General features: G+C 43.2%; 1 protein-coding gene and 1 long non-coding RNA gene across 2 annotated transcripts in view; one reads left to right on the top strand and one right to left on the bottom strand.

Moving 5' to 3' along the window:
- LOC114247443 (short-chain dehydrogenase/reductase family 16C member 6) overlaps positions 1–5,782 on the bottom strand; it is a 41,685-nt gene extending 35,903 nt beyond the window's left edge. Inside the window, exon 1 of the mRNA XM_028180420.2 lies at positions 5,595–5,782. The gene's annotated coding sequence lies outside the window, so the exon portion shown is untranslated. The remainder of the gene's footprint in view (positions 1–5,594) is intronic.
- Positions 1–25,962, top strand: part of LOC149503039 (uncharacterized) — a 238,790-nt gene that overhangs the window by 104,567 nt on the left and 108,261 nt on the right. The window lies entirely within an intron of this gene.

Here is a 25,962-nt window from a genome sequence, read left to right as displayed (position 1 = left end):
TTGACGTCTGTTGTCAAATTGAGAATATAATATGGTTTGTCTTTGTTAATATTTTTTAAAGTGTAGTCTTGGCAAAATTTGTGATTATAATGGAAGTATAATAGTGTACAAATACAGTCATAATAGTGTACAAACTTACAATTCCAATCAAGTATAGTCGAATTTCGACTACTGCGGGACTTCTAGTACTATTTAATTTCATAATAATAATGCTAAAATTACATTATTATGAATTGATAAAATTAAATCTAATATAAAAAATTCACGTGTCGCGGTATTTGTTGCCAAACTCCACCGAAATGGCTCCATCGATTCTCGTGAAAATTTGTGGGTATATCGGGTAGGTCTGAGAATCGATCAACATCAATTTCTCATACCCCTAAATTTTAAAGGAAGTCCAAAAGAATATCAAAAAAAATATTTTTCCTAGAAATAATGTACCATAATAAAAGCGTATGGAGAGTTTTAAAAATTGCATTTGCCTCCATACCTACTTTGTGTAATGCAATCACAGCGATTAGGGTCTCTTTATCACCCCACTCCAAATTAAAATCGCAAAATATTGTACCATGTATTGGCGCCAAAATGAGACAACTCAATGAGCAATCATATAAAAATGACAGATTCCAAATTCAAATGTAATATTTTGTTTATTTTTAATTGTAACAGTATTTATGGCCAGACTAAGTATGTAGGTAATACAAATGAATACTGTGTGTAAATAATTTGTGTCTGTCTGTAAAAAAAAAATCTGCCATTGAGGTGAGTTTTTTTATTTGCATAATTGTATCTGACTGTTTTTCAAGGCCTTACAAAAATAAAATTATTTTTAATTAATTATTTTTGTTATTTCTCCAAGGTTTCGTGTAATGGCGTTAGCGTTGTTTCGGAGTTGTAAGTCATAAGACTGATGAATTAAGTTAATAGTGGGCTGATTAACAGCTGTGCAATAGTGGACTGAACAATAATAAAAAAATAATCTAAAAAGAGTTTATAAAGTATTTTCTTCGATTTTCGGAAGTCGTAAACATAATGAAAACTACTTTTACTATAATCGTAAAAACACAATAATAAATGCGAGATTAAACCGCAAAAGTTGTTGAAATTAAGGTGTTATAAGTTAACTATTTCTATGAGTTTAACTATCGTCCCGTCACTATTTTGTGAATTATTGAAGGTCACACTAAAATCAGTAAATGAAACCCACACTTATTCTAATAATAAGGTGCATTGTCATAATAACATGTTTTAATTTTCTCCCTATCTAATCTCTGGCAGCTTAAGTGATTATTCCAGCAACTCTCGGACTAGAAATAATGTGCCTGGCTAATTATTTTAAGTGGGTCGCGTTTCCGATCCGAAGGTAGATTCTGCGAAGCACTGCTCTTGCTAGGGTGTTTTTTTTTTATTGCTTAGGTGCGTGGACGAGCTCACAGCCCACCTGGCGTTAAGTGGTTACTGGAGCCCATAGACATCTACGACGTAAATGCGCCACCCACGAGATATAAGTTCTAAGGTCTCAAGTATAGTTACAACGGCTGCCCCACCCGTCAAACCGAAACGCATTACTGATTCACGGCAGAACTAGGCGGGGTGGTGGTACCTACCCGTGCGGACTCACAAGAGGTCCTACCACCAGTAATTACTAAACTAAACTTCATGGAATGCATCGTGATATTGTTATGGTCACCTCATCGCTTGGGTTGGCCTCGTATGACGTTATACCTAATGTATTTTCCTGAGGCCAGAGTGCGTAAAACAATAAAATGAGAACTGCTCGGTTTCTCGTGACTTTGCAAATTCCGTTCAAACGTTTTTTTTTTTATTGCCCTTGTAGGCAGACGAGCATACGGCCATTTCGGATACACCTCTTGAAAAAATGGAATCAAATATGTTGGCGAAATCATGACTGCACCGAACTACTCTTTTGAGACACTCGAAATTAAACTCGACGAAATTCGATTCGAACATTCTCGAAGACCAAAAAAAAATTTCGAACACTAAAAGAACAAAAAAAAAAAATTAATTTTCAATTCTTCTCTAGATAAAAAAGTCTTAATTGACTTGTGTTAATATTAGCGAAATAATAAATCTTAGCTATTTTTTGTAAACAATAACGGCATAATTTATCATAAATAGCACACATGAAACATTTAAGTAACACATATATAAGATTATCTATTATCTTTCTTCTTAAAACTAAACACTATTTGATTCATCTAAAACAGAGTTTTATTTATTAAATACAGTTAAACTTTTACTTAACAAATATCAACTAATGAAATAACTATGTACTAACCTAAAACAGAGAATCGACAATTAAATGTTCATGCTTTACTGTTCTTATATTCAAATTTGAATCGTCCTTTTTACTTTTATAAATAAGCTAATTCACAAGGAGTTTTATAAAAAATGGTTGAATGTTTTTCTGATACCTACCTACATACCCAAATATTAATGGTTCTGTCAACGTCAACGTCAACACAAAACTTACACATACAATTTTATTTTTTACTTGCATATTATTATCGATATACACCTACGAAATATACACACATGGTCTGTGTGCTTAGTGCGAGTTTTTTAACGTTCTCGATAGCGTAGAAGTTAACTCAAATTTTTATACAGTTGGAACAGCGCCCCTAGTACCTGGTATTAAAATGGTGTGAGGTTATTGAAGAGAGCCAAATTGTTGTTGTGATATTGTCCTTAAGAATGTGGCGAAGCCTCTCCACAAGGCCATTTTTCATAACTAAGAATATTATTTTCAATAGACTAGGCACCGGGATGCATAAAGTTCCATTTACACAAACGAGTTGGAATGGATCGTTTTAAACAGCCGCTTTGCTCTGTCATTGCTGACGTCTATGAGCGACAGTAACCACTGATCGTCAGGTTGGCCGTATGTTCGTCTGCCTACGAGGACAGAAAATACTACATCATCAACGATGCTAAAAATGCCGCATTTCTTGAACAATTATTACTGGTGGTAGGACCTCTTGTGAGTCCGCACGGGTAGGTACCACCGCCCCGCCTATTTCTGCCGTGAAGCAGTAATGCGTTTCGGTTTGAAGGGTGGGGCAGCCGTTGTAACTATACTGAGACCTTAGAACTTATATCTCAAGGTGTGTGGCGTATTTACATTGTAGATGTCTATGGGTTCCAGTAACCACTTAACGCCAGGAGGGCTGTGAGCTCGCCAAAACACCTAGGCAATAAATAAAAATAAAAAAAAGGGTAGCGAAGAAATATAAAAAAATAGATGCCTGCCCGGGGATTCAAATATCTGCATCGGCACAACGCTAGGCACGAATGCACCGGACGGACACCTTATCATTTAGACCACGACGACTTCAATGTTAACGATAGATTAATGTATTTATTTAGCAGTAGCTGACCCGACAGACTTCATAGTGCCTCGATCGATAAATAAAAGACCTAAACTTTTGTATAAAATAAACTTAAAACACACAAAATTGTTATTTTTATTTCTTTCCGAGAATTTTCATATTCATGTACCTTTTAAACCTTCTCTGGACTTCCACAAATAATTCAAGACCAAAATTAGCCAAAACGGTCCAGCCGTTCTCGAGTTTTAGCGAGACTAACGAACAGCAATTCATTTTTATATTTATAGATATATAGATTAAAAAACAGATGATGTGACTGAACCAGACTTAGCTTCTGTATTTCAGATCTTTGTCTGAGATTTAAAATGAATCCTAATACTGAACAAACATGTTACAATAAAATTATCTTTATAGTAAACGCATGATTGTCGCTTCATATTATGAGGGTGTGCGGCTACTCAATTTTTTTTTTTTTGTTTTCCTATCTGTTTTTGGCCTGGGAGGCCATTTCAGCGTAACTCTAACGAGTAGGTGAGCTCACGGGGCTCAAACCTGACGTCGTTGCTATTTTTTTTTTTTTTTTTTTTTTCCTACCTAAGCTGATAGCCCTAGCGGCTATGTCAGCGTAACCCTAACTTTAGTAGGTGAGCTCACGGGGCTCAAACCTGACGATGTTGCTAACACGAACCCTAGCAAGAGTCGTGCTTCGCAGAATCTACCACCGGATCGGAAACGCGACCCACTGAGAAGATCCGGCGAGAAACTCAGTGGGCTGTGTCTGAGAGTTAATTTACTCGTCGAGCCCTTCGTCGCAAGCGACGGGTTCGACGAGAACGGTGACCGGTGCTTGAAGTACCTAAAAGCACCGTTAGTGGATCGGGAGGATCCGAGATGACGTGTTTTGGGCGACGTCGACTGCTTTCCATTCTGTCCGCAGGATCGGGAATGTAGTTACCGGCGGCGTTGCTAACACTAACCCTAGCAAGAGCCGTGCCTCGCAGAATTTACCACTGGATCGGAAACGCGACCCACTGAGAAGATCTGGCGAGAAACTCAGTGGGCTTTGTCTGTGGGTAAATTTCCTAGCCGAACCCTTCGTGGCAAGCGACGGGTTCGATGAGAACAATGACTGGACCACTCAACAATGAACATTTAAGTTCTTCACAACTCCACAGCTCCAAAAACAAGACCTCTACAACAAAATTCCGACTTCACTAATGTTACATACCTAAGCAAATATTTTTGCATTAAGCGTCAATTTAATTATTTATTTAATTTCTTGCATAGATGGGTGGACGAGCTCACAGCCCACCTAGTGTTAAGTGGTTACCAGAGCCCATAGACATCTATAACGTAAATGCCGCCACCCACCTTGAGATATGAGCTCTAAGGTCTCAGTATAGTTACAGTTAGCTGCCGTTTAAAGAAAGCGCACAATCCAAAGCAAAGGTTAGTAAAATTTAATGATGGCTCCGTTGGTAAAAGTTAAAAGGTGGACCATTGAGCAATACCTAATGATCTTTTCATATATCAAACAATAATTTTACTGCTTACTATCGAGTTTATTATTTTCATTTCATAATTTACGAGTAAAATTGAATTTACCCGCAAGTTCATCGATATTTATCATATAAACTCCTCTAAAGATTCAGTTACTGCTTGGACAGTTTGTTCAAAACTGACAAATAATTAGGTACCTACGTAATGGAAAAAATATTTTGCAATTTACAGCACACAATAATAATTATTATAAATGTTAACAAAAAAAAAAAAAAAATTGTAAATACAATAATATCGTAGCTATTGTTTGTTTTCTGTAGTTATCGTATAAAAACACAAAGTCATAATAGTTAGCATTGCCTTTTTTCTATTTTTTTCTATTCTTGTTTACTTTTTGTTTTTACTGAAAAAACAAACAGCCCAAATTGAGAGCATCGTCTATAAGTCGTTTAACAATCTAATGAATTTGTAGTATTTCGAAGTACCTATCTACCTACGTAAATGCGTACTAATAAACGATAATGAAAATATTAAATAAAATAATATTTTTGTATATTAACGACAAGAAGTATAGTACCTAACACTAAATGAAACAGATTAACCGATTTTTTTTAGTGTACAATAATATTTCAACGAAGGGACATCTTAAAATATTAGTACTATTCTTTTTGTGTACGATCAATACTTTATAAACCACGTAGGTGTCATGTTATTAGAACTACAATTACAGTTTATAGTACTTACTTAATTAACTTTGCAAGTTTACAGCGGTAATTCAAAACAACTCGTTAATTGTAACGCGAGAAACGTCCGCGTCGATACTAATGTCGCGATTAACTGAATCAAATTTTGTTTGGCGCGACCGCCACGAGTAACCGAAGCGCGAAGCGAACGCAGCTGTGCTCTGTCTGACTAAAATCGTCTGTCACAACAGTGTATAAAAACCAGTATGTTAACTTAACGAATGATATACTAGCCACATTTTTAATTGATAAGACGGTCACTTAATCGCATTTTAATGTTGCAGTTTTGCCTTTTGATCAAAAGATCTCGAAGATCTGCCGGGTGGCTAAGCAGAAGTCGTGTGTTGCCGGTCTCTTCAAGCCATTCCTACTCCTACCCTTCATCCTTTGGTACTTAATAATATTCTCACTTTCCTACCCATCTTTCAATAACATAATCTCTATCTTAGTAATTAGCAGTGGTAAGATATAATACATCGTAAGCTGTAAGTGTAATACAGCCATTTTACTAATGCAATTGAGATTTAAGCATGTGTAACGAGAAGTAGCGTCGTGAATGGCACTGCTCAGCTCGCTATCTTACATCTTACTTTAATGCTTTCTTTAAAGGAACCGGTTAACGCTTCACCACGGATGAGTCAAGGGATTAATGTTATTGGATGTAAGATCAAAGTTTCCATTGCTTCCAAAGAGTTTCTATTGTAACTCCCACTATAGCTATGAGCGTGGCAATGCCTATCCATACGAGGTAATCGCAATGCTAATAAGTATTATGAATTATATTTAGTATACATAGCGTTTTAACTTTTATACCAAATAATGAATTACCAAATCAACTTTTTATTTATATATTGCTTAAACGGACGAGTTCACATCCCACCTGGTATTAAGTGGTTACTGGAGCCCATAGACATCTACAACGTAAAAGCGCGCCCACCTTGAGATATAAGTTTTAAGGTATCAGTATAGTTACAACGCCTGCCCCACCCTTCAAACCGAAACGCATTACTGCTTCACGGCAGAAATAGGCAGCGCGGTGGTACCTACCCGTGCAGACTTACAAGAGGTCTTACCACCAGTAAATAAGCTTAAAGTACAAAAAGATAAACAAAAATGAATGAACCAATTACATAAACTAAGTGTGGCATCTGTTATATAATACACTGTAGCCGTGCGTTAACGCAATTAGGTCGGCAGCAACCTTATCGCTAATCGAGAGCACTGTATCAGTATGCACTGTAGAACTAGAAAATTAAAAATTGATTGTAATATAATTCTGAAAAATTTACACCGAGTGTTGAAAACGTACTCCTGTAGGTGTGTAGGTAGGTGAACAGGATATAGGGACTATTCCCAAAACGAAAAGAATATGAATTTACTCCTACCAGGTGTTTAATGGTTCCCAGAGCATATTCACCTTGAAACTTCAAGTAGGTACGTCTGTCGTTATATGGCCCTGAATTCCCGCGTGGATACTGTGGATTTCTTGACTTTTAATACGGAATGCTTTGGTTTATTGTACATACTAAGATTTATCGGTCGTTGGGTATGTCATGAACCCATGATATATGATATAGATCAATGCATGAACCCGTAAACATTTGTACCACGCCATCTTCAATACATTAACATTGGCTTGAAGCTGTTATTTCAATGAAATTGAAACTTCGAGTAGGCACCTGCATAGTTTGTTGAGTTTGTGAGACTCGTAGTAAGCTTTGACAGTCTGTGATTTTCAGTAACCGATTATGTTTTTTTTTACATTTTTGGCGGGAATTTGTGTGAATTATTTTGTTTTGTTAATTTAATGTTTCATCAGGTTTAAACGTGTAATAATGGTAGCTTATTTACCGTTTACCATCTGTGTAAAATAAACAAGTGTGAAAATATGAAACAGATTCACTGATCCTGGTTTTTTGGATTCCTCCAAAAAAGCTCTTGAAGTCACAGTAAATTACCACCATTTTACTGAGACGTTATTCCAATACATATCGTATCTCATCCAAATTCATCTCAATTAGAATTTCAAATAAAACAACTCTATTTTATTTCCCTCCATTGATTACAGTAAAAGTATAATAGTTTTATTAGGTCTATAAGCCTTGCGAAAACCGAACAACATACAATAATAACACATCTCTCATTTAAATTTAACATACAACTGATACAACATACAACACCAACATCAAAGCAAAATGTAATTGCAAAATGATTTACAAAATATTTTTACGTGTTTAAATTTTTTTTATATTATGTTTATTACAAAAGTTCATACCAAGGTTATATTATATGCATTATTAAATTGGTCACATTAACCTTCGCTTCGCTGCGAATGGAGTTCAGTGAACGTGGAATTGCACGGCCCAACCCAGGCAAAACAATACAAGTTATTACTTTTTTTATAATACATTAAAAACTTATAGAGTGTTTACTTAAAACTTATAGAGAGATTTTTTTTTCGTTTATTGTTTATCTGCATAAGACGGTTTTAGCGATAAGGCCTCCTTTTTTTTCCCTTTTTTTTTTTTTTTTTTTTTTTTTAACGCTGGGGAATCCATTTACGGATACCCGGTCCGGGGGGGTAACGAACCGGGTTATGTCGGACTCCGGCGCCTCCTGAGAGGAAGGTCCTCCACCTCCCCGAATTCCTCGCAAGAGACTACGCCTTGAAAAAGGCGCGCGAAGGCGCACTTGCCCCGCAGAACGACTACCGACTAAACCCCATCGTGCTCCACCACACCGGCTACACCAGACATACGGTACCGCAGTGCGCGCCGAAAGTCTGCCTTCGCCGGTACCCGTCCTCATGATAAGACGGGATTTCATCTCCGGGAAAATCCCGAAGGACGTCATTTCGGGAGATACACCGTGGGCGGCGCACAGGAGCCACCTTGCACCGCCCCACCACTGGACCGACAGTCGAGTACCGGGCGCCCCCGCACCCGCCACCTGATAGTCCCTACGGGGGCTGAGCGGGAGCTTCACGCCCGCGCCGGCCATCCCGCCTTCTGCGCTGAGGTGCTGAAGAGGGATCCCACTCCCTTTCACGCTCCTCAGCCTCACGGGACGCCATTACCAGGTCACAAAACCTGGCCATGGCCTCCCACGAGCCCTGATCCTCTAACATGCGGGCGACGACAGCCCGCAGGGAGAGGTTTCTCCCCAGCACCGCGACGAGATTTCGCCGCGAGTGCTCCCAACGCGGGCACGTTTCGAGCGCGTGCTGCGCGTCATCGTCCGGGTGCCCGCACTGGTGGCAGCCCGGGTGTGGCTCTCTCCTGCAGACCTTCCACAGGTACCTCCCGAAACAGCCATGTCCCGAGAGGACCTGCGCAAGGTGAAAGGAGAGTACGCCGTGACGCCGATCCGACCATGCCTCCAGCACGGGCACCAGGGCCCCGAGGGTGCGCCGGCGGGTGGCCGAAGTTTGGCCAAGTTCTTTCAGCAATCGCTCTCTCCACTTAGCGTATGCTACATGACGCGCAGCACGCTTCCACCGACCGACAGCCGACGGGCCGGGCGACCGCCCCCGACTCAAGGCCTGCGCCTTACGCCGATATACCGCAGCCAAGATTTCGGCCTCGAGGTCCCAGGGTAGGGATCCGGCGAGAGCGCAGGCTACATCTTGAGAGATGGTGCGGTACCCCCTGATGACCCTCACCGCAAGCGCCCGCTGAGCTCTATGCAGCAGAGCCGCGTTTCTCGCGGAGAGTGCGGGCGACCACACGGGAGCACCGTACAGGGCCATACTGCGCACCACCCCAAGGTACAGCCGCCGAGTACCGGCGCTGCATCCTCCGACGTTGGGAAGAAGACGGGTCAGCGCACCTGCCGCCCCCATGAGCCTCGGAACCAGCGCCTTAAAATGGTGGTCGAATCTCCATTTGCCGTCCAGCACGAGGCCCAAATACTTGAGCTTCGGCTGGACAGCAATGGTGACACCCCCGACTACGAGATTCGCGCCTTGAGGTGGCCCTTTCCGAGCTGAATGGAAAGGGCCACCTCGCCTGAATGTCTTACCACAGTTGCCACTGCAGCCACAACCAGGACGGCTGCTGACCGGTAGTCGTCTCCGCGAGCCGTCACCAGCGTGTCGTCAGCGTAGCAAACCACTTCGACGCCAGGCAGGTTAGCCCCGCGGAGGACCCAGTCAAAGCCTATATTCCAAAGGAGTGGACCCAGTACCGACCCTTGTGGAACCCCACGCGACACTGTTTTTCGTCCCCACCCACTCCGCTCGGGGAAGATCACCGCCCGCCCTGAGAGATAATCCTCAATCAAATTACGGAGACCGGTGGGGACGCCGTAATGGTAATGACTCCACGATCGTGCTCCAGGGGATCGTGTTGAAAGCGTTGGCAATATCAATCGATACAGCCAACAGTACACCTCCCCCAGAGCACGCCTGGTCGGAAAGATCGCGGACCCGTAAGACCGCGTTCACGGTCGACCGACCTCTCCGGAAGCCATATTGGTTGGACGCGAGATCCGGCCCAATGTTCTCCAGGTGCTGAACAAGACGCCCGGCAACCACACGCTCAAGGAGCTTACCGGCCTCGTCCAACACTACTATCGGGCGATACCCGGAGGGCTCGTCTCTAGGGCGACCGTCCTTCGGGATAAGCACCAGCCGGCCCGTGCGCCACGGCTCCGGGAACCTGCCCTCGCGGAGGCACCTGCTAAACAGCCTTCGAAGTGCAGGTCCCAAACCATCCTCAGTTAAAGCGAGAGCCCATGCTCGACTCGACAGGCCGTCGGGGCCTGGTGCTGTACGCTTCACGCGCATCCTCGCCACTGCCGCCTCAAATTCCGCCTGGGACACACCTTCCAGCTCTCCGCCGTCAGCGACCTGCGCCGTTGCCATTACAGGGGGGATGAAGGCCGTTCGGGATGAGTCCGGAAATAGACCCCCGACCACCCGGTGCAATGTCTCGGGCGGCAGTGTGCTGGTCGTAGGGGGAGCCCATGGGCGAAGCGCATTGCGCGCTAGCCTGTAGGGCCGCCCCCACGGATCACGATCAAGCGAGGCGAGCAGATCATTCCAAGCGGTTTCCTTCGCCTCTCTGATGGCTGTGCAAAGGGCCCTCACCTCCGTCCTGTACACCTCATAAAGGTGGTCCTCCTCCTCAGGGTCACGATGCGTCCTTCGACGTCGGCTTCGTTGGTACGCACGTCGACTGACGTTGCAGGACTGGCGCAGGCTGGCGATCTCATCAGTCCACCAGTATACGCGGCGCTTAGGAGCAAGAGTTCTGACGCGAGGCATTGCGGCATCGCATACCCGCGACATTGCCTCGCGCATACGCTCCGCCCCCACGCTTACATTCATCGGCTCACCGAGGGAATCGAGGCGCCAGGCCTGGACGACAGCCGCCTCATTCAGCCGTTCGACATCGAGGCGCTTCTGGGCCCAACGAGAACCCTCCACGCCGCCGCCGCAGAATAAAGAAGTTGATGTCACTTCTGGGGCTACAGCAATGCTGAAACGGATGTAGCGATGGTCGGAAAGCGTCTCCTCACCAACCATCACCGTCCAACCACGGATGCGACTCGCGACATCGGGAGATGCGAACGTGACGTCCACCACGGACCCGCCTAATCGTCTCACGCACGTAAGTTCCGTGCCACGGTTGAGAATGACGAGGCCGCCTCCGACCAGCCACTCCTCCACCGCCGTTCCTCTGGGGCACGTCCTCGAGGAACCCCAAGCCAATGACTTGGCATTGAGGTCCCCAAGGACGAGAATCCGACGGGAATGTGACCTCCCAATGACACGACCGAGCTCAAGGAGGAGGCCCTCAAACTCGGCGAGCGTCCTGTTGGGGGAGAAGTATACTCCCACCACGATCATCTCGGCCCAGAGGACGGCCACGAAGCCGCGACCCCTTTCAACGAGGTCGAATCCGGGCGGAGCACCCACACAGCCACGCCTGACAATGGCAACCCGGCCGTCAAGGTCACCTGCCCAATCGGGACCCAAAAGGACCCGGTACGGCTCTGCGACCACCGCAAGGTGAGTCAACCCTTCCGCCATGCTCTGAAACAAAAGATCTTGAGCTCTGGCGGAGTGATTGAGGTTCCCCTGGAGGAAACGAAGGACGTCTGTCATATCTGAGCATCCATCGGTGTCACCGAGGCCATACCGGGCCGATTACGCACGCCCTCAAGCGACGCGAGATCCTGCCGACGTTGTCTCTGTCTCGGGGGCTTGGCACAGGCCTTGCCCCCGGAAACGTGGTCCGCTGGTCTGCCGGCGGAGACACAAACAGTGCAGCGCGGCGCCAGCGAGCAGCCAGAAGCCACGTGACCGGCCTGGCCGCATCGGTAGCATTCCCGGCTGCGATCGACCGACGACGGGCAACGAGCGCTCACGTGGCCCAACTCGTGGCACCGGAAACACTGCAGCCTCCTGGCCTCCAGCAAATGAGCGCGGAGCACGCTCCAGCCAATCCTTAGCTTGGGAACTGCTGCGATTTTCGCCGCTGTTGAGATCGGACAACGAACTAAGACTTGTCCCATCCCGCCTGGACCGGTTTTTATTTCCCCGATCTTGATAATCTCGGGTGGACACCCCCCAATTTTGGCGAGCTCATCAGCGATTTCTTCACGCGATATCGAGTCGTCGAGGCCACTGATGCGCATCGCTGCAGTCACCAATGGCCTGGATACCTCGACGCCCTCAGCGGGCAGAATCTCTTTCAGTTTGCTCGCCAGGAGGTTGGCCTTTTCCACTTGATCGTCTCCGTCCACCACCAGGACCTTGGCACCTGTCAGAGAGGATCGGATCCTCTGGAGCGGGATACCCAGCGATTCTAGGTCGAGCTTCGCCCTCGCGTCCGCAAGGATGAACCGATATGTGAGACCGCTATTTATCGCCTCAGGCTGTAGTTTTAATACCACAGCCTGAGAACGCGGAGCTCGGAGCCGCTTCTTTGTCCTCTTCTTTGAAGACGGGACTTTCTCCGACACCCTAGTGGGTGGAACGGCTGTGGCCGTTCTCACGGTCTCCCCCCTCGGCTTAGCGCGCCTACGGGTGACCGTAGACCAGCTTTCGGTTACGACAGCTGGAGCCGGAGGGAAGGCATACGGTTCGGGTGGAGGCGCTAACACTGTGGCCTTTTGTCTAGGGCCTCGTGTCTTCTTGTTCACCGTGGACGGTAGTGCTGCTTGTGCCGTTGTCGACTCCAGCGTAGTGTCAACAAGGAGAGGAGAATTCGGCGATTTCTCACAGCTCTTCCGCTTATCCGCCGCTAAGGGTGGCCTGATGCGAGGCTCCGGGGGTAGCCGCATCTCCAGACTCGCAATGCGAGCGTCAAGCATGGTGCCAACGGCACGCATAATGCGTTGGACACGCAACTCCTCCTGGTCCTCTGTGGTTGAAGCTGGGGCTGGGGTTTCGACTGGATTGGACAACGTCAATGCCTGTGATATGCGCGCCAGCTCCTTATGCACCTTCTGCAGCTCCTGCCGGAGCTGTAATATCTCTTCCTGCTGACAGGCGTTTACCGCACGCAGCTTTTCCATCTCTTCGGTCGCGGGGCGGTTCGCCAGTTCTTCTGTGACTTCCGTTATTGTCACCGCCAATTCCTTTAGGACACGTTGATACGTGCCCTTCAGGTTTCCGGGCTTACTACATACCTTCAGAGCCATCGCGGCACTCTCCTTCAGACGACACTCGGGATCTTTCTTAGAGCTCCCTTCCATGATTTTTGCGCTTCTTAATTCGCGCATACTACGCATGCCACCGGCATCCTTTATCTCAGAGCGCTGAGCTTTAAGATACACCTGTTCGTCCGCAGTCAGACCGTACTGACCAGTGGTCGTCGGACGACCGCGACCTCTCTTCGATTGCGGCTTGACACCACATTTACCAGAAGTAGCTGTTTCATCCGAGCCGGAGCTGCTTACAAACTCATCACTGCTGATCGTCAGGACTCTTTTTCGCTGTCTGCGTGTCGGCGAAGAGCGGGCTGACGAGTGGGCCGACCCAGCTGTGGTCATGCTATCATCCGACACAAGAGTGATTCTGGACGATCTCCCCTCACTGTCCTTAACAGACCCTTCTGCTACTACGTCCTTCGCGGACCCGTTCTTCCTACTTACGTCCTTCCCGGACCCTACTCCTTTTTTAACCCCGTCCTTCCCGGACCTTATCTCAGTGCAGTTTGTGCCCCCCCCAGAATACGAGGGGCTGCGCACTACCGACGAGTCGGTAGTACGGAGGGATTCTCCCGCCTGGCGGGTACCCTCCTGGGGTATTACTCTTTGCAAACTGGACATTTCATTGGTTTCCCTTAATTTTTAACCCGAGGTGTGGTCCCCTGGGACACCCTAGTGACCGGTCACCCACCGGCCATGCATCCTCTCACCAGGTGTCAAAGCTTAGGATTAGGATTGAAATAAAGAGAAGAAGAAAATAAAACAAAAGAAACCAAAAATAAAACGAAAGGCAAAGAAAGACAGGATAAAGAATAACACAAAACGATAAACCAAAAAGTGAAACGAAGAAAGAGACAGATTACAACTCAAAATATAAATTAAACAAATTAAGATAACAAAAAGACAGTTAGTAAAATAACGAAATAATCAAAGGGAAAAGGATAAAAGGTAGAGGCCCACGCTTCTCCAGGAAGACCACCCTTCAACAAGTGAAGGGGGAGGAGAGCTTGGAACCCCCAGAGCTGGTTTTGGTCCACGTCGTTCGGTCTCTCTCGTTGTAACAAAACGAGAGAGACGGAACGATGCCTCTGGGAATGGTGCCCAGAGGCCCGTTATCCGCCACCTACGGACGCGCCCGGTAGGAGTCCAGCAACTCCCGCGGGTCCTTTTTTTTTCCCTACCTATGCTGATAGCCTTGAGAGGCTATTTCAGCGTAACCTTAACTAGTAGGTGAGCTCACGGGGCTCAAACCTGACGACGTTGCTAACACAAACCCTAGCAAGAGTCGTGCTTCGCAGAATCTACCACCGGATTGGAAACGCGACCCACTGAGAAGATCCGGTGAGAAACTCAGTGTGCTGTGTCTGAGGGTTAATTTACTCGTCGAGCCCTTCGTCGCAAGCGACGGGTTCGACAAGAACGATGACCGGTGCTTGAGGTACCTAAAAGCACCGTTAGTGGATCGGGAGGATAAGGCCTCTGCTGATGCCTTTGTGTTTGAAATTAATTAGAAACTATTATTATTCCGATTCGATCAACACAAGTTTAAAAATGGAGTGTCTATTACTAATATTACTCTTCATTCGCGAACCAACTGCCCTTGAGTTGTTAGGTCTCCTTCGGAGGCGCTCCCGTAGCTGTTAGCAAATCCCACGCCTCCTGGCAGAGCCTTTGCTCGCCCACATGTCCTGGTGAAACTGGAAAGGTCTCCGGGCCACCAGCAATCCTTCAATAATAAAATAAAAAAAATACTCTGCTTGTAAATAGAAATAGTTGAGAATGTAGTAAAAAATAAAGAAAGAACCTCAAAAACTCAAAACCAACTTTATTTATGGCTGTTTTATGATGGTAAACGAGCTACGATACATCTTATGGTAAGTGGTCCCCGTCGCTCCCAGCATCAGCAAAGCTAACGGCACAGTCGAACTGTTTCTATGGTATAAATATTAATTTTACTATGACCGGGCCTCACTTAATTCTATTAAATTTGTTTACTCCGGATTTCCTAAAAATATTATGTGCCCGAAAGAATTGTTATTAAATACGTAATAGATAGTTAATTTGTACGTGAATATGTATGTTTACACGTATGTTGTTATTTTAATACTTCTCCCTCTCTTACAGGACAATACAACATTCACAACAATACAAATGGGCTAACACTAAGTTAATTAGGATTAAAGATGGATGGACATCAAAGATAACTGATCAATTTTCAAATCAAAATCCAAAATCTATATTGATTCAAATATAGTAAAGACGAAATATTGGGAGGCTTTTTTTCAATATGTCTTCCAATTTATCTATCGGCTAGAAAACAGCGAACAAAACCAAAATGTAATGAAAGAAAATATACATATCACAAAACTACATTTTTGTGAAAAAGGAGTGTAAATTTCAGCCAAAGTGTATCAAGATACAGTCTTGAATCGTGTTGTGAAACCTCTCAGCAATACACTTTTTAAAAATATTTCCAGCGGGACTGTGCACCTGGTCACAAGGCACAAATTACTCATGCCTGGCTCGAAATCAACGTTCCAGACTTTATAAGAGCTGAAGAAGGACCCCTTTGTCATGGCGCCACAATTCCAAGGAGGATCCCTGCAACCTTCCGAGAGTATCGGGATACCGCCACCGTGCTTGACTATACTCCTTGTGTATTAATGATTTTTAAAAGCATTGTTTACAGGACGTCGAACATAGCGCCTTCCATCGGAACTTACTATATTTATTTTTGTTTCATCTGAAAATAACACTTTTTCCATTCTCGTATCGTCCAATCAACATATTTTTTAGCGAATAATAATCGCTTCTCTCGGTGTTGCTTGGTAAGGAGCGGACCTTTCGAGAGGCTCTTCCAAACAATTTAGCTTCCACTAATCTTCGGTGTATCAATCAGTCTTGACGAGATGTTTCTCGGGTTATCAGACAAAAGAACTTCATTTTTGATCTGGTTGAAGATTTTAATTGGGTCTCTGAGCTCATCCACCCAATAAACTTCCATATTGTGGATGGATGGATATAATGTATACTAATATTATAAAGAGAAAAGATTTGTTTGTTTGTTTATTTTTTTTTAATGATTGAACGATTACCTACTGGTGGCCCGGAGGCCTTTCCAGTTTCACCAGGACAGGTGGGCGAGCAAAGGCTCAACCAGGAGGGGTGGGATTTGCTAACAGCTACCCGAGCGCCTCCGAAGGAGACCTAACAGCTCAAGAGTAGCTGCTTCACGAATGAATCTACTACCGGATCGGAATCGCGACCCGCTGAGAAGATCCGGCGAGAAACTCAGCGAGCTGATTCATGGGTTAGGTTGCACGGCGAACTCTTTATCAAGTTCGACGAGTACGGTTACCGAGGTCCCTAAGCCTGCTCCTAGTGTTAGAGCTGAAGGCGTCTAATGCAAAGGTTATTGGATCTGATGGATATCTCTGGTTTCCCCTCAAAACGTATATATCTTTCGCCTTGTTTGTATTGAATAGGCTCCGAAACTACTAAACCGATTTGAAAAATTCTTTCACTGTTTCGAAGCTACACTATTCCCGGGTTACGCTATAATTTTTGAAAAATATTAGAGATCCTTACTAAAACTCCAATAATGTAACCCAAGGTGTAAAAAAATTACCTAAAATATTCTTTACATCGCATGCCCTGCGAAAACCATTGATGATAGAATAAAATAATGTACTAAGTACGACTTTGTAGAACACATTATTATTTACAAAAAGTGTCGCGACAACATATGTCTGTCTATATTATAGTTATGCCGCAATATGTGTTTTTTATTTAAAAAAAATTAAACAATGTCAAATATCGTTGAAATTTGTGTTAAAGACCCGAGCGGAGCCGGAGCGGGCCGCTAGTTAATAATAAATCTGTATGTGTGATTGTCAATTATCCAACAAAAGACGCCTTGGCTTTGTATAATTAATACCATAATTAATTAAATTGCATTCCTATGATAAATAGTATGCAGTAACTACATACCTACAGAATAGAGAAGCGATACGTTCCGTATTAAATCTGCTTACGTTCATTCATAGTGTTTAATTTTTCGTTAAATTTTGAAATACTAACAGCAAGTTTACTGCGTATTTGTAGCCACCGGCTATTCGATGTGGAGTCAAAACGATAGCTTTCTAGTCCAAGGTCGGATTCAATGCAATTATTTATAGTTGGATTGTGTTATTTAAATGAAAGAGCTGTGCGATTTTAAAAGAAGTTAGATTTCAATCCACTAAACATTCTTGAATAAGTATTTATTCTTATGTAAATTTTTAAGACATCGTGTCCTAATGGATAACACGTCTGGCGCACATAATGTACGATAAGAGCAAGAAGAATCTTATCTGATTTATTAAAGCAGAGATAAAGCCGTTGGGGTTTCATACTTATGTTTAGTTTCAAGTTTATGGAAATACTAGCGACCCGCCCTCGCTTCGCTTCGGAAACATTAAATTTTATTATTGATAGCTCAGTCCCGCGATGTTACCCGCGGGTGACGCCGCGGGGGAAAGCTAGTCTAAAAAAGTAGCCTTAGTTACTCCTTATATCATCAGCTATCTATCAGTGAAAGTCTCGTCAAAATCGGTCCAGCCGTTCCCGAGCTTAGCCGGAACAAACAGACAGACAGACAGACAAAAATTGTAAAAAAAAATATTTTGGTGTATGTACGCTATATATATTCATATGCATGTAGTAAAAAGCGGTTATTTCAATATTAAAAACAGACACTCCAATTTTATTTATATGTTTATTTATAAACGATGGACGGTTGTATCGAAGTCCATAATTTCAACTAAGAAACACGAAATTTCATATGCCTGCTTCTGGTTAGAAATAAATGTATACGTACTTCGGTATTTTAAAAAAAATCTTTCCTCTTAGAAGCTAAATTAGAGATTTATGTGCTTTTTCAGCAATAATTTTTGGCACGTATCGTTCGACTTTGGAATGAAATTCCGTCCACGGTGTCTCTTGAGGGCTATGAATTGTTCTTCCTCAAGCGAGATTTGCGAAGAGTACTTATTTATTTTTATTCCCTATCTATTCTAGTAACTTCGAGGGATTATTCTAGATTCACCGAGCTAGTAGGTGAGCTCAAGGGGCTGAAACCGGGAGTGTTGCTAACACTAGCCCTAGCAAGAGCAAGGCTTCGCAGAATCTACCACCGGTTCGGAATCACGACCCACTGAGAAGATCCGGCGAGAAGCTCAGTGGGCTGTGTCGATGGGTTAACTTATTGAGCCCTTCCTCGCAAGCGAAGGGTTCGGCGAGGACGGTGAATGGTGCTTGAGGTGCCTAAAATCACCGTTAATGGATCGGGAGTATCCGTAATGACGTGTTTAGGGCGACGTCGACTGTTTACCATTCGGTCCACAGGATCGGGTATGTAATTACCGCGGCCACGACAAGAGGGTTTTCATGTCGTGCCGCCTGATAGGCAGCGGCTTGGTTCTGCCCTTGGCATTACTGACGTCCATGAGGTAAGCCTTCACCATGAGGTGGATTGTATGGATCGTCTTCGTACGAAGGCAATAAAAAAGCTAGGGGTTTTTTGTTTGATTAGGTTTTTTTTAATGCATAATAAAACGAAACAGTTGTAATACATAACATCTTGATGTTTTAGTGATTGCGCTCGGATTTAATTAATTGAGCGAACACTAGTTTACTACATATGTAACCAATTAACATAAATATAAAAGTGTACAGTGTGGTTAGTGCGAGTTCTTTAACGTTCTCGATAGCGTAAAAGTTAGCTGATATTTGTAAGGAATGGGATCGTTTGCGTACGTTTGCCGCTAGGGGCGCTGTTCCAACTGCATACAAAATTGGGTTAACTTTTACGCTATCGAGAACGTTAAAAAACTCGCACTAAGCACAGTGATCGTGATACATTCACGGACCTACCGACGGGTGCAGTGAGCGGATGGTTATCTTACCAAATAATGGTTTGCGCCACATCGCCTTCACAGCGCTGCCTCATAGAAATAGTTTCGTTGGTTTGTCATTTTGTCATTTAATATCAAGCGTGTTCATTTACTTAATTGTTTTATAGACGATGAAGACTATGAAACTGTGATGGTCTGTCTGTACATTTAAAAAGTATAGGTCTATACTTTTTTGTCAACAATGCAGTGCTTCAAAACGTAATCTATATGGTAGACATTTTTCCACGTATTTCACATAGCAAATGCAGATTTAAATGGCGAAAGTGTTTTTAATTCTAAAATTCTAAATAAGCCCTTTTAGTGCTGAGTCACATATTTTCCTAAGCTGCTTTTGAAAAAAAGTAACATATAAAAACTTTAACTTAAAATTTACATCGGAATAGTCGCTATTCCGACGCTCTACACCTTATACGCATTAGTAGAGGGTCGAAATATCGACGGTTCGCGCTCAATGGGTTAAATAAGTTGCTGAATACACTTTTTACACGCTCTTTCTCATAAATTTGCTGGGAGCTTCGTCGTCGTCATGACGAAACTACTAGCAATGCCAGAGATATTTACCATAGATACTATATTAATTACCAATGTACAACAAACAGTATTTCTTGAAGTCATTCGCATTACAGTTTTTGTCAGTCATTAGCGCGGTTCAGCTTAACAAAGAGAACTAGGTTCCCCAAATGATTTCATTTCAATTAATTTCATCTATCTTATTATTCATATAAAAATGAATTGCTGTTCATTAGTCTCGCTAAAACTCGAGAACGGCTGGACCGATTTGGCTAATTTTGGTCTTGAATTATTTGTGGAAGTCCAGAGAAGGTTTAAAAGGTAGATAAATATGAAAATGCTCGGAATTAAATAAAAATAACAATTTTGTTTTTCCTATGATGTGTCCCCCGTCGGACGGATTCCTTTTGTTTGTTTTTTATTAAATTTATTTTATACAAAAGTTTAGGTCTTTTATTTATCGATTGAGGCACTACGAAGCCTGCCGCGTCAGCTAATTTGATATAATTATCAAATAAAACGTGTTTTAAATCCATCATTTTCATGTTTTAATCATGTCATAGACTTGTGATTACCTAAGACAAAACAATGTATTACAATCTATTTTAATTTGTAACAGTAATGTGTTATGCAAAACGGCTTGAATGTTTATTACGGGCAGTTTGTCGACTTTGATTCAAAATGTCAAGGCACACGAGTCACTGCTTTTGGGCTATATTCCCAAGTTTTTTATCACAGATCTTCCGTCATTTACAATAATTTTTATATTATTGAGTGCTATAATCGTTTGTCACATTCTTGTTTGGAATGAAGCTAATACTCGTAATAAAAGTTTTGCAATGTTTTTTTTTATTCATTATTAGAGCCAGACACTTATTAGGTTAAGTTTTTTTTGTTAATTTTGTTACATTCGAAGACAGGTCTTCGCTTTTGCGTCGTTTGATATCAGTAAAAGGTTACGTTAAATAAAGGGTTATTTGACGTTGAGGAATTCATTTACGGTTACCCGGTCGAGTGGGATAACTGACCGGTTTATGTCGGACTCCGGCGCCTCCAGAGAGGAAGACGAGGAGAGGCAAGGTCCTCCGCCTCCCCCAATTTCTCGCAAAAACAACTACCGACTAATCCCCATCGAGCTACATACCGGCTACACCACACCAAATCTACGGTACCACAGTGTGCGCCGGAGGTCCGCCGGTACCCGTCCTGATGATACGACGGGATTTCATCTCTGAGAGTAGCCCCAAGGACGTCGTCTCGGGAGACACACCGTGGGTGGCGCACAGGAGCCACCTTGCATTGCCTCACCACCGGACCGACAGTCTAATACCAGGTGCCTCCACACTCGCCACCCAATAGCCCCTACGGGGGCTGATAGGGAGCTTCTCGCTCGCGCCGCCCACCCCACCTTCTGCGCTGAGGAGCCGAAGAGGCATTCCACTCCCTTTCGCACTCCTCAGCCACAGGGAACGCCATTTTTTTTAATATTTATTGGTTAGATGGGTGGACGATCTGTGAGCTGGTGTTAAGTAGTTACTGGAGCCCATAAACATCTATAACTTAAATGTGCCACCCACCTTGAGATATGAGTTCTAAGATTTCAGTATAGTTACAACGGCTGCCCCACCCTTCAAACCGAAACGCATTACGGCTTCACGGCAGAAAATACCTACCTGTGCGGACTCACAAGAGGTCTTACCACCAGCAATTACGCAAATTATAATTTTGCGTGTTTGATTTTTATTACACGATGTTATTCCTTCACTGTGGAAGTCAATCGTGAACATTTGTTGGGTACGTATTTCATTAGAAAATGGTCATGTCCATGACCAGGTCACAAAACCTTGGCCTCCCACGAGTTCTGTTCCTCTAACATGTGGGCGACGACAGCCTGCAAGGAGAGGTCCCTCCCCGGCACCGAGATGAGATCTCGCCACGAGTGCTCCCAACGCAGGCACGCTTCGAGCGCGTGCTGAGCGTCATCGTTCAGATCCCCGTACTGGTGGCAACCCGGATGTGGCTCTCTCCTGCAGACCTTCCACAGGTACCTCCCAATGATATCAGTAAGCTGACCGTTGAAACTGTTCCGTTTTACTTTTAAAGCTTTGCAAAATCGAATAAATATTGGATCGACAGAAGAAAGATGTACCTATGTTGTCGAACGATACCTCAGCGTTAACATTTCATAAAAAATGAATTAGGTAAAAGCGAATTATAATAGCGAATAAATAATACGTAGTTAACAAATGTTCACGAATGACTTTCGCAGTGAAGGAATAATAACATCGTTTAATAAAGCCTAAATTCGCAATAATTATGCTCAATTACTGGTGGCTCGGCGTCTTGTGAGTCCGTAAGTGCTTCCAACCATGTTACGCGCTGGGGTTCGTGATTATCGAGAATATTCCACACAAGTCGAGTATTGTGTGTTTCCGCTATCTGACAATAGATGGCTTGTACTTCTCAAGCGTTCTAGATGCTACTAGATCTTTCGATATTCGTTCGGCTATTCTACGATACATGGCGTTACTTTTACCGACGTAACAATAGCGATAAAGCAAAAAAAAAAATTCTTGATAGTTTAGTAATTATTAAAAATAAAGAGGAGATCAAGGCGCAGCAATTGCCGCAAGTTATGTAGCTCGTAGACATTGAACGAGAATGCTGCGGCTCTTAGTTTTAGACAAAACAAAACTGGATCGAAAAACAAGATCGGAATCGTCTTCCTGATTCGTGATTAAATAGGCCAATGAGAATACGATTACTACTTTTTCTACTAGGGACACATAAGAACGTCAGCACTAACGAAAATAATGTGGTATGATCAATAGTGTTTCCTGATGAAAGACTAACTATGTAAAATGATAAGGCGCTATTGATTTACGAATCTAGAACATTCGTAGCTTATAGAGGACGACGGGTGTTAAAATTTCGTAGGATATAAATATCTTATACGTGTTCAAGGTGAAGGAATAATATCTTCTTCTACATCTCCTGTTCCTCCATGAGGTGGGTTTGACTCTATAATTCGGCTGCGCCAGGAATTTCTCACCTAACTTTCTCGTATGTGGTCATTTCGCAGGGACGAAGAAATAACAAATTTTTACAAAATTAAATGTGTAAGTTTTGTAAATTTAAGCGATTCCTATGGTGGATAATTTGGTTAGCCTACAGGGATATACAGTACCTACTTCGAACGCGCCTATTTCTGCCAGCGAAATTGGAAGTGGCACAGGCATTAATACAAACATTAAATTTTCAGCCCTTAAGTGGATGGCGGCTACAAATTACGCTTGAATCAAGACTAAAATTTTACAACGGGTGGGCTGTGAACTGGACTTGTAATGGACGCAGGGACGTCTTAAACTAGGATGGGGCCCTTGGGCACACAAGAATTTGAGGCCCTTTTGGAAAGTAAAAACAGCGAATTATAATAACGTTTTTTTACTGAGTATGAGACCATTTATTATAGGTAATCAAATACAGTATGATATAATATGTCATTAATGATATTAGAATGCTGCTGGTTTTTTTGTTACGATTTCGATAACGGTTTCTTTCGGGATTTCTGTTGAGCAAAATCTTCTATTATAGGCATAGTATATGCCTTCTAAATACCTTCTGATTACTGATTTGTGAAAAAAGTGTAATGGGCCCGACAAAAATGTTTTGAGAATAAACGTGTGAGAGAAATTGTCGGTCTTTCGGGGGGCCCTGAGAATGGGGGCCCTGGGCACGGGCCCCGTGTGCCCTTATGGTAAAGACGGTATTGAATGGACGTCGTAACGTGGGTAGAAAACCAATGCAGTGGACCGACGACCTGGTCAAAATAGCTGGTAGGGACTGGATGCTAAAGAGACCAAAAAGAACGGAGTCTATATGAAGAAACCTACAGTCAGTATTGGATTGATACAGATAGAAGAAGAGAACTGGGAACTCAACTATAACAATATAACAAGTTTCATTTTTACATAAAATAAACTTACCACCGATTTGATAATAACAAATAACCAGACCTTTGATAGACTTTAGCCGTAAAAGATTAGCTAGAGAAAGGTTCAGACGCTAAGAGTGCATACCATTAATATTCACTAACAAACATTTGTGTTCTCATCTCGATTATTTCTAAAAAAACCTCCTTACGAGTTCATTAACATGTGTTTATCTTTAGCAACAAGTATAGTTTAATATCGAATGGAGCTCGACTCGGAGTTCAGGCAACGTGATAATGATAAATATTGTGAAAGATAGCAGTCAATAACTTCGGCTCACAAGACTAAGTGTGCCGTCACACAAACACGATATAAGAAACAACCTCGGACGCAGATAATATTATCGGCTGACCTGTGCCTTCCACAAAATCAACGATCTATTCAAGGGTTCCGCTTCTTAGTATTGTTACGCCGCGCCGATAAAAGTAACACATTCAATCGCCGAATAGTCGAACGAATATAGAAGGATCTAGTAGCATCTAGATCGCTCGAGAAGTACCACGCCATATATTGTCAGACAACGGAAACACACAATACTCGACTTTTGTGGAATATTCTCGACGATACTAGGGATTTCGTCTCGATTATAAAAGTGTTGCAGAGATGGCACACAGTCAGTCAGTAATCAGAACTACTCGAAGCGAAACAGCGAACGGATCACCTGAAGCGAAGCTGAAGAATTGAATTAAAAATTTTAGTGTTCTGTGTGTGTTCTAAGTGATAAATACAGCTTTAAGTTGTACTTTGGTGGAACATTTATTTAACCCGAACCCCAGTGCGTAACAGTACTATTAAAAAATCTTCGAGTCAATATTAATAAACATAATTGTCCAATTGTCAGCAAATATAACAGTCATCGCCATGATAATCTCAGCGTGTCAACTGTTCATTGTGGAACATAGGCCTCTCCAATTGATCTCCAGTGCGGCCGGCCCGTTGCTACTTGCATCCAACGTGGCTTAGCGATGCTCACTAGGTCGTCGGTCTATCTTGTAGGAGGACGTCCCAAGCCGCGCTTGCCAGTACGTGGTCTCCACTCGAGGATCTTTCTGCCCCATCGGATATAACATTAATAATTTATAATAGTCTGTTTAGCTATTCAGTACGAGTACGCGACTCCGACCATACCTGACAACTGATACTATTATATGTTCTTAGCTCATGTTAAGTTGCAGTGTCCTGTTCTCTATCATCAGCTTCTTCTTAAATTCTTACTACCCATCCATGTAGTATATAAGTAAGTAGGTACACCTACGTGCTACCCATAAATGCAGTATACATAGAAGACTCAATTACCTTCGTTTTTTTTTCACTACATAATCGCCTGTAGCCTGAAGGACCATTCCAATTAGGTACACGCAGTTTGGTAGAGTAGCTCATGGGGCTCAACCTGAAAGTACTTGTTAAGACAAGCCCTAGCAAAAGCAGCCTTTCGTTGAATCTACCACCGGATCGAAATCGCGACCTACCGAGAGTATCAGGCGAGAAACTCTGCGCATTGTGTTTATGGGTTAGTTTACACGTCAAATTATTTGTTGCATTCGAGTTTTGCTTGGGAAAATGAGTCAGCAAACTTCAGTACTAAATTGAATCGCGATAAAAGCATGCGTGATGGTGTTACCAAATTTATTAAAACTAAGTAATATGTTTAATGGAGAACGTAAGAATAGGCCTTTAGAAATGTACAGAATGTGAAGCAGTGATCAGATCCGTGCTGCTTACAATATTCCTTAACAACAGTACCTCACCCTCCTACCACTATGGTCGACAACGACGGTACGAATGCAAATATGGTTAGCGGTTCGAAGGGCGGGGCAGCCGTTGTACTGTTAAAAGTGAGAACTTACAACTCATGTCTCAAGATAGGTGGCGGCATTTAAGTTGTAGATGTCTATGGCTCCGGTAACCACTTAACATCTGGTGGGCCGTGAGCTCATCCACCCATATAAGCAATATAAAAAACAATAGCTGAAAATTATTTTAAGGGTATTCTATCTCTCGTGCAACTAACCTCTAAATCTAAATTCCAAATTGGTGTTGTTTGGACAAAATTGCATCAAAAGCATGCAAGAATACATTTGATGAGTAAAATTCAATTTATGCAAAAGGTCAATTTTCTTAAAAGAATCTAATTAAATTACTAAAACTCCCAAACCAGTAAGATAAATAAACTGAACCCCAGAATATGATTGAAATTTATCTGAAGACAATTTGAAATAAAACATCACATTATCTTATAGTTCAGACAAGTGAC

The sequence above is a fragment of the Bombyx mandarina genome, chromosome 05 (genome assembly GCF_030267445.1).
Source record: "Bombyx mandarina strain Sakado chromosome 05, ASM3026744v2".
NCBI classification, from domain to species: Eukaryota; Metazoa; Arthropoda; class Insecta; order Lepidoptera; family Bombycidae; genus Bombyx; species Bombyx mandarina.
Note: the sequence above shows the minus strand (reverse complement) of the source record. Positions and strands in the feature narration are given on the sequence as shown.